Source organism: Pseudophryne corroboree, assembly GCF_028390025.1.
Source record: "Pseudophryne corroboree isolate aPseCor3 chromosome 3 unlocalized genomic scaffold, aPseCor3.hap2 SUPER_3_unloc_102, whole genome shotgun sequence".
NCBI classification, from domain to species: domain Eukaryota; kingdom Metazoa; phylum Chordata; class Amphibia; order Anura; family Myobatrachidae; genus Pseudophryne; species Pseudophryne corroboree.
The window spans coordinates 100,620-110,754 of NW_026967497.1; positions in this window are offsets into that span (position 1 = coordinate 100,620).

Consider the following 10,135-nt stretch of genomic DNA (forward strand, 5'->3'; position numbering starts at 1 on the left):
ATTAGCACAGGAACCACACTTATACGATCCCACTTGCGGATTGAGCCAGCCCGTATTGTTTGCCACTCTCGGGCTGATATCTGAGTATGCTACACGTTCTTTGAGATTCTTACTCCTCTTGTAGCTGAATAGAGGAGTCTTCTCACATACTCCGCCCAATGCTGGATCTGTACGCAAGATGTGCCAGTGTTTAAGTATGGACTTTTTCACCAACCCAGAGGTAATGGCATATGTGCTAATGAAGACCATGCGGTCCAACTCCTTTGCCTTATTGCAAGGTGTCTGTAGATCATCTTGTTTCCGTTCAAGGCATCTGGTGACTGCATTCTGTACCTCTCGTTTATCATAGCCCCGGTCAATGAAGGTCTGTCCCATCTCAGCCAAAGCCTCAGGTAACTTGGTGACATCTGATGTAATACGTGCCACTCTCAACAATTGTGAGAATGGCAATCCCTTCTTTAAAGGCTGCGGGTGGAAGCTGGATGCCAGCAACAAAGTGTTTTTATCCGTTGGTTTCTTAAAGATACTTGTGGAAAATTTCTCTTGGTCAATGCCCACCAATACATCCAAATATTCAATCTGGGTGTCACTATACTTGTGGGTAAACTTGATCGATCCAGGACCAGCATTTAAATTATCAACAAATTGATTCAAAAGCTTAACACCTCCAGTCCACAGAAAAAATAAATCATCTATAAAACGAACATAAAATCTAATGTATTTTGAAAAAACTGAATCCTGCATAAAGTTATTCACTTCGAACTCATACATGAACAAATTTGCATACGATGGGGCCATATTGGACCCCATCGCAGTGCCATTTAACTGTAAAAAAAATGAATTATTAAACAAAAAATAATTTTTATGTAGAATGAGCTCAATCAATAATAAAAGAAAATCAACTGGTGGACCAGAATAGTGTGGACTGCTTGTGATGGCCTGTCTTACTGCTTCCACTCCCTCACTATGTTTAATACTGGTGTACAAACTGGTGACATCCATGGTCACCAGTAGACATCCACATGGTGGGGGACCACTGTGAGTTAATTTAGTAATAAAGTCTGATGTATCCTTTATGAAATACGGGGTATTCTGAACCACCGGTTGAAGGTGGTAATCCACAAACTGTGACAGCGGCTGGCTCAATGACCCATTAGAGGAAATAATGGGCCTACCCGGAGGATCCACAAGGCTTTTGTGAACCTTAGGTAAGATGTACAAAAGCGGGATCCTCGGGTAGGCCTGGGTGAGGAAACCAACAGTTTGGTCATCAATCCACCTGTTGTTGAGACCCAATTTAATGACAGAATCTATTTCCCTCTTGAACTTCTCAGTAGGGTCAAAGGTGAGTTTTTTGTAACACGTTTCATCCGACAATTGTCGCATGACCTCCCTTATGTAATCAGTCCTATTGAGTATTACTATCCCCCCGCCTTTATCGGCGGGGCGGATGACTATGTTATTATTGTCATGTAGGGTCTTGATGGCTACAAGCTCATTTTTACTCAAATTTGAATGTTTAATCCTGGTATTATGGATTAATGGCAGCGTGTCTAACCGTACCAATCTCATGAATGTTTCAATGGAAGCGTTGTTAGAGGGTGGATCAAATGTGCTGGGGACCTTGAATGGGGTACCGACAGATTGATCATTTGTACTATTAGACACATTCGCTCTTTTATTGAAAAAATCCTTTAATCTTAACTGCCTGTGAAATCTGTATAATTCCACTTCAAAATCAAACGGTTTCTGCTGATGTGTCTGTACAAATGATAAACCTCTGGATAACACACTTGTTTCTGACTCGGATAAATTGTGTGTGGAAAGATTGTAAATTACTATTTCCGACTTCCCTTGGTCTCTTTTTGATTTTTTGTGTTTGATCCCCCCTCTCCTGCAGTGTTTCCTGGTTCTTTGTCTACTGTTTTCTTGCTGCGTGTGTAAATCTTGGCCCCTAAAAAATGTTGTTGCTTTTGTTTACTTGAGCCATCAGAATCACTTTGAGATGTGTTGGATTCAATATCCGTGAACTGTCTGATTGGTCGCCTACGTTGGCCCTGTCCTGCTCTCCATTGTTTTCTATTAGTTGGTCCAAATAACCAAGGGTAAACCTTAAGGTCTCTATAATCCTCTTTTACCTTCCTGTATTTTACTTTCTTAAAGGACAACAATTCAGACTTAAAGGTGGTCAAGCTCTCATCAAGTTTGGATAACCAGTCTATGCTGGTATCAGCTTTCAAAATCTCCAAACCAGCTGCCTCACAACTCTTGATCTCTTTCTCTAAATTTCTCATATCAGTGTTAACTTGTTGTATAACTAATAGCATTAAATCAAAGCTACATTGATTCAAAATTAAACACCACTGTTTGCAAAACTCCTTACAATTGCGCCCCAAAGTGGGCTGGTTTTTAATCCTAAACCCACGGGGGATAAGACCATCCTTATGGTACTGTGATAATGTCAGCCCGTGCAATTCTAATTCAATGAATCTTTTGCGTAGTCTTAATAAGTCATCATTGATTTCACTAGGGCTGTCTTTATCAAACGCCAATTGATCAGTGTTTGCAAACAGAATTTTAGATATGTCCTTATCTAGGAACCGTTTAGTTCCGGATATGTCGGCAGCATTAAACTCCATGATGAAAAATCACAATGTGAAATACATACATCAAAGACTGACAAATTCACAAAACAAGATAAAATGAAAAATAATAAATAAAACCGTGGTGCAGCCTGAATCCAATGTCCAGGATAATAATATATCAATCAATAGACCGCACAGACACCAAATTTCCTCAAATCAATCCATGGGTGCTCGGTGAATGTAATTCAATATGCGTAAATCCTCACCAACAGACTCCAACCGGGGCTATGATCAGGTAAAACCAGCACTCCACCATTCAAAAAAGTTATTTTAATGATCCTTTCAATGTTGAGACAAGTTCAATTATGCGTAGATATGAAATGTACTTATCATTCTTTATAATGCAGCATGATTCAGCATATCCTGGGGACCAAATCCAAACCAGGAGCGGCTCCCAACAGCCGTTTCGGACAAAACCGTCATCAGGGGAGAATCCTAACATTCAAACACAAAACATGCACTTATCTACCCTTAACAATTATTACACAGTGTGTTCACCTGTCAAATGGCCCTTGCGAACACTCCCACCACTCAGCTTATCGTTCCTGCTCCACGTGCAGCCCGCATCACCGGAGTCCCTCCAGATGACGTCAACCACATGCGCCAATCCAGGTGGACGCAGCGGTTCATCAGGCCACACACGGTGAGTCACCAGCCTCCAGGCAACGCTGGATCTGCCGTCAACGTCGTCACGTGTCACATATTTTGTGGTTGGCGCTGGTGGCTGATTGTTAGATATATACATCAGCTCTATCCCAGTACCATTTTGTTTGTATATGTGAACTTGGGCAGAAAATGCCATGTACCCACTTTGAGCTCTCTCCCACATCGGCTGAGGTGTAGCTGTCCCTGTTGCTAGGCAACGGAGAAGTATGCACCGGCAACGTCACTGGATTATCCAAGTGACGTTCCTTCCTGCGTTGAGTGATCCCGTTGCCCGGCAACGCGGTTGCCGTCGCGGCCGCGTCACAACGTGACGACGTTGACGGCAGATCCAGCGTTGCCTGGAGGCTGGTGACTCACCGTGTGTGGCCTGATGAACCGCTGCGTCCACCTGGATTGGCGCATGTGGTTGACGTCATCTGGAGGGACTCCGGTGATGCGGGCTGCACGTGGAGCAGGAACGATAAGCTGAGTGGTGGGAGTGTTCGCAAGGGCCATTTGACAGGTGAACACACTGTGTAATAATTGTTAAGGGTAGATAAGTGCATGTTTTGTGTTTGAATGTTAGGATTCTCCCCTGATGACGGTTTTGTCCGAAACGGCTGTTGGGAGCCGCTCCTGGTTTGGATTTGGTCCCCAGGATATGCTGAATCATGCTGCATTATAAAGAATGATAAGTACATTTCATATCTACGCATAATTGAACTTGTCTCAACATTGAAAGGATCATTAAAATAACTTTTTTGAATGGTGGAGTGCTGGTTTTACCTGATCATAGCCCCGGTTGGAGTCTGTTGGTGAGGATTTACGCATATTGAATTACATTCACCGAGCACCCATGGATTGATTTGAGGAAATTTGGTGTCTGTGCGGTCTATTGATTGATATATATATATATATATATATATATATATATATATTTATTGTCCCTTATTCCTTTATTTTATTTATTTATTGTTCTGTATATACACCTTATATTGATTGTCCCACTCGTTTTGATTTTCAGAAGGTAGCAGGGAGTTAGCACTAATTAAAAAAATGGGTGTGGCCGAGATTGGTAATCTCACGCAATGCATGTCGTGCATGATGTATGCGCACCTGGCACAACAGTCTGAGTGTGGGTACATCTGTGTGAGATGTGAGCGTACGGCCGCCCTGGAAGCCTAGGTAACTGATCTAGAGCGGACTGTTATGCTACTAAGGAGCATTCACAATCTCAAGCAAAGTTTAGCTAGAACAGTGGAGGAGTTGCTGTTATGATTCCAGCACTCTGGTCTGAGGAGATCTTATTGCGAGGACCGGAGTACTGGAACGAGATGCTGGGAAAGGGAGCGGGAATGGAAAATAGCCCCTGGCGCCCTAACTCCGTTGTCTCGCCCGTGCTGTCAGAAATCCCCTGCGAGACTATGGTTGCTTGAGCCCATGGCAGCCGCGTTTGAAGGGCGGATTATGTCTGCCCAACTCCGATGCCCCCCAGTCTTAGTGAGAGACAAAGGGAAATCCGAGACAGGGTGATAACAAGGGGCCCTCTGACTAAACAACCAGGCCAGGGGCTACAAGCTAACTCAAAACTAGAATATGTGCGGAAAAACCGCCAGAGAAAAGGACAACCAAAATATCCACTTGTCCACCTCTCCTACCCGGCACCGCCGAGTTCCAGAGAGGACTTGTGGAAGCGGAACCCTCCGCAAATGCTCCAACAATAGAAGATATAAAGATAAAGCGGCTGAGCCGCAACACACGGCAGAGCCGCAACTCACGAAACACCACTCGATGTTAAACGGTGATCAGTCAGGACTCCAGGGAACAAAACGACTTCCTGGGATGAGATGACAACTCCCGAATACAGGACTTCTGAGGACAGGAATGACCGGATACAGCAGGACTGGAAACAGACTCTCAGCAAACCAAAGCAGCATGCAGGAAGCTATTACCGGCGTCTGTGAGAAGCCCTGGGAAGGTACTTAACAGGGAGTCCTCCAATCAGCTGCTTAGAGCCTGATTGGAATAAATGCCATGCAGCTGCCTTGCTGCACGGCCGGGAGGACAGGTGTATGTGCTTGTTCATTAAGCCCAGCAACGGGGAACGCGGTCCGCCAGTGGCATCCCCGTTGCTAGGGTCCGTGCGGCTCAGCGCGCCCGGCGTCTAGCGTTGCTAGGGAGCCGCGGCTGAACGCGCACGGCGTCCCTAGTTTCTAGGCGCCGGGCCGCGCGGACAAGCGGACCCCGGCGCCTAACAGTACCGCCCCCTTGAGGAGGGGTCAAGGAACCCCTAAAGCCAGGTTTCTGAGGAAATTCCCGAAAAAATGCCCTCTTGAGCCTAGGGGCATGAAGATCCTTATCCAGGACCCAAGACCTTTCCTCCGGACCATAGCCTTTCCAGTGAACCAAAAAATAAAGCCGACCCCAGGATAATTTGGAATCGAGAACCTTCTCTACCAAGAACTCCTGCTGTCCCTGTACATCCACTGGAGATCTACCCTGAAAGATCCTCCGAGGAAACCTACTGGAAGAAACGTATTGTTTCAACAGGGAACAATGAAACGTATTTCCAATCCTGAGAGATCTTGGTAAACGTAGCCGAAAGGCAACTGGGTTGACTCTTTTAATAATAAGAAATGGCCCAATAAATTTGGGTCCCAGTCTAGCCGAGGATTGTCGAAGCCTGATGTTGCGAGTCGACAACCACACCCTATCTCCCACCTTAAAGGTGCAAGGACGTCGGAGCCTGTCAGAAAATTTCTTCTCTCGAAAGGCCGCTTGTCTGAGAGCAAGGTGCACTTTTTTCCAAATTGCTCTGAGCTGGGAGGTCAATGCCAGCGAGGAGACTGGAAAATGATGAAAAAAAGAATTAGCTCTGGGGTGAAAACCAAAAACTGAAAAGAATGGAGACTCTTTAGTGGAGGAATGACAGGAATTATTGTAAGCAAATTCAGCCAAAGGAAGAAACTCGGACCAATCATTCTGGAGTTTGGCTGAATACAAGCGCAGATATTGTTTCAATGACTGGTTAACTCGTTCGGTTTGCCCGTTGGATTGTGGGTGATAACCGGATGTTAATGACAGTTTCATCTTTAATGAAGCACAAAAACATCTCCAGAATTGTGCGATAAATTGTGGACCCCGATCAGAAACAATATCAGTGGGTAACCCATGAAGCCTAAAACACATGGTGGAGGAACAAAACTGCCAACCCTTGAGCAGAAGGCAATCGGGGAAGAGCAATAAAATGAGCCATTTTACTAAAACGGTCCACTACCACCCATATGACTCGGAATCCGGCTGAAAGGGGAAGGTCAACCTCAAAATCCATGGAAATATGAGACCATGGCCTGAGAGGGACACTTAAGGGCATAAGTTGCCCGATAGGCAAGGAACGGGGAACCTTATGCTGTGCACAAACCGGACATGAAAAAAAAATTCCCTAACGTCTTTGGACATACTAGGCCACCATACTGAGCGAGAGACTAACTCCAATGTCTTAGTGATTCCCGGATGCCCTGAAACCTTGTTGTCATGGAATTCAGTTAAAACAGTAGCTCTCAAAAATTCAGGAACGAAAAGACGACCAGCAGGAGTAAATCTAGGAGCTTGGTGTTGAAGCTGGTTTAACTGGGTAAATAAATCCTGTGTGAGGCCTGCCCGGATGACCGAAGATGGAAGTATTGGGGTAACAACAGGATTGTTATTGTGAACCGTAAGAAAACTACGTGACAGGGCATCAGCTTTAGTATTCTTGGAACCAGCCCTGAAAGTGATAATAAATTTGAAACAAGTAAAAAATAATGCCCAACGTGCCTGCCGAGCATTAAACCGTTTAGCTGATTCAATGTGTTGCAGGTTCTTATGGTCAGTCAATACCTAAATAGTATGCTTTGCTCCTTCCAGCCAATACCTCCACTCCTCAAAAGCCCACTTTACCGCCAGTAACTCCCGATTACCAACGTCATAATTGGATTCAGCGGAGGAGAACTTCCTGGACATAAAGGCACAAGGATGTAACTCCAAAGACTCCGGATCCTTTTGAGAAAGGACAGCCCCCCACTCCAACCTCTGAGGCATCAACCTCCACAACAAAAGGGCAATTCCGGATTAGGATGTCTGAGGACTGGAGCTGAGACAAAGGCTTATTTGAGGGCCCGGAAGGACAACTCAGCTTCATGCTACCAGTTGGTAGGATCCGCTCCTTTCTTAGTCAGAGCCACAATGGGAGCTACCAGGTCAGAAAAAGAATGAATGAACCTCCTATAATAATTCGCAAACCCTAAAAAGCGCTGAATTGCTTTTAAATTGGTGGGTTGCGCCCAATTAAGGATGGCCTGAAGCTTCTTGGGTTCCATGCAAAATCCCTGAGAGGAAATTATGTACCCTAAAAAAGATACTTCCGTGACGTGAAATTCACACTTCTCCAGCTTGGCATATAAATAATTCTCACGTAACTTTTGAAGAACCAGACGCACCTGGGTGATATGTTGTTCCATCAATTCAGAAAAAATCAAGATGTTGTCTAAATAAACGACCACGAATTTCCCTAGGAAGTCACGGAGCACATCATTTATGAGGTCTTGAAAAACTGCTGGAGCATTAGACAGGCCGAACCGCATCACCAGGTATTCGTAGTGACCTGACTGAGTACTGAAAGCCGCCTTCCACTCATCTCCAGATTTAATTCGGATGAGGTTGTAAGCTCCTCTCAGGTCAATTTTAGAAAAAATCACAGCAGAACGTAACTGATCAAATAGTACAAAAATCAACGGCAAAGGATAGGTGTTTTTGACTGAGATCTTATTCAGGGCTCTAAAATCAATGCATGGTCTAAGCGAGCCATCCTTCTTCCCCACAAAGAAAAAAACAGCACTTAAAGGGGATTTTGATGGTCTAATAAAACCTTTCTGTAAGCTCTCCTGAATATAGTCATTCATAGCCAAAGTTTCTGGCCCGGACAATGCATATAATCTTCCCTTTGGCAATGCGGCACCAGGAATTAGCTCAATAGCACAATCATAAGGCCGATGGGGAGGCAGAATGTCCGCATTACCTATGGAGAAAACATCGGCAAACTCCTGGTATTCCACAGGAATGAGTTCTGGAATGATAGCTGCTACTCTGACTGGAAACTAAATACATTCCTTACCACAAAAAGTACCCCATTGTGAAATCTCCCCGGACCGCCAATCAATGGTGGGATTATGAAAGGCCAGCCAAGGGTGACCCAGAACAACTGGAACTGCTGGGCAATGTGTAAGATAGAACTCAATTTTTTCGGAATGTAAAGCTCCTACTGTAAGTAGCACGGGAGGTGTACGGTGAGAAATAACCCCATTGGAAAGCGGACTCCCATCTAAGCCATGCATGGTGACACACCTACCCAATGGTAACTGAGGAATGTCTAAGGCCTTAGACCAAGTTAAATCCATAAAGTTTCCTGCAGCTCCACTGTCGACAAAAGCCGACACCAAAGAACTTGGGCTGCCAAAGGAAACTTTAACTGGGACTAAAAGAGTTATTCGAGGAGATAAGCTGCAAACCTAGGTGAACCCCCTCACAATTCACCTGGTCAAAGCGTTTCCCGACTTGTTCGGACAGTTACGAGCAAAATGTCCCTTACCACCACAGTACAAACAAAGACCGGAATTTTGCCTTCTGGCTCTTTCCTCTGGAGACAGCCGGGAGAGACCCATCTGCATGGGCTCCTCTACGTCTTCTGGAATGGAATAAACACACGGACTTGACCTTACAGGTGTTCCTCTTTCAGCCCTCCGCTCTCTGAGACGACGATCAATCTTAATAGAAAGCTCCATGAGTTTATCGAGAGTCTCAGGAGCGGGTTACTGGAGGAGACTGTCTTTTATAGACTCTGATAAGCCAAGGCGAAACTGACTGCGTAGGGCTGGGTCATTCCAGCCACAGTCGTTCGACCAACGGCAAAACTCAGTACAATAAACCTCTGCAGGATTTCTACCCTGTTTGAGAGCGCGCAACTGACTTTCAGCAGACGCCTCTCTATCCGGGTCATCATACAAAAGCCCTAGAGACTTAAAAAAAAGCGTCTACTGACAACAATGCAGGATCCTCTGCCCTTAAACCGAATGCCCAGGTCTGAGGATCCCCCTGGAGTAAAGAAATAATAATCCCAACCCGCTGAGATTAAGTACCTGAGGAAGTGGGTCTTAAACGGAAATAAAGTTTACAGGATTCCTTAAAATTAAAAAATCATTTTCTATCGCCAGAAAAACGGTCAGGCAAATGCATCTTTGGTTCAGGGACTACCTTTAGGAAGGCTCGCAAAAGATCTTCCTGCGACCTCACCCGAAGCGAAAGATCCTGAACCATCTGAGTAAGTTCTTGAATCTGATTGACTAAGAACTGGCCAGGATTTGGCCCTACACCTGTCGGATTCATGAGGCCAAAAATTTTTAACAAAAACTGAATGAGAGGCAAAAAATTAAAGCCCTGTTTAATTTTAATTTTTTGGTATGGCCGGTAATAATGTTATGATTCCAGCACTCTGGTCTGAGGAGATCTTATTGCGAGGACCGGAGCACTGGAACGAGATGCTGGGAAAGGGAGCGGGAATGGAAAATAGCCCCTGGCGCCCTAACTCCGTTGTCTCGCCCATGCTGTCAGAAATCCCCTGCGAGACTATGGTTGCTTGAGCCCATGGCAGCCGCGTTTGAAGGGCGGATTATGTCTGCCCAACTCCGATGCCCCCCAGTCTTAGTGAGAGACAAAGGGAAATCCGAGACAGGGTGATAACAAGGGGCCCTCTGACTAAACAACCAGGCCAGGGGCTACAAGCTAACTCAAAACTAGAATATGTGCGGAAA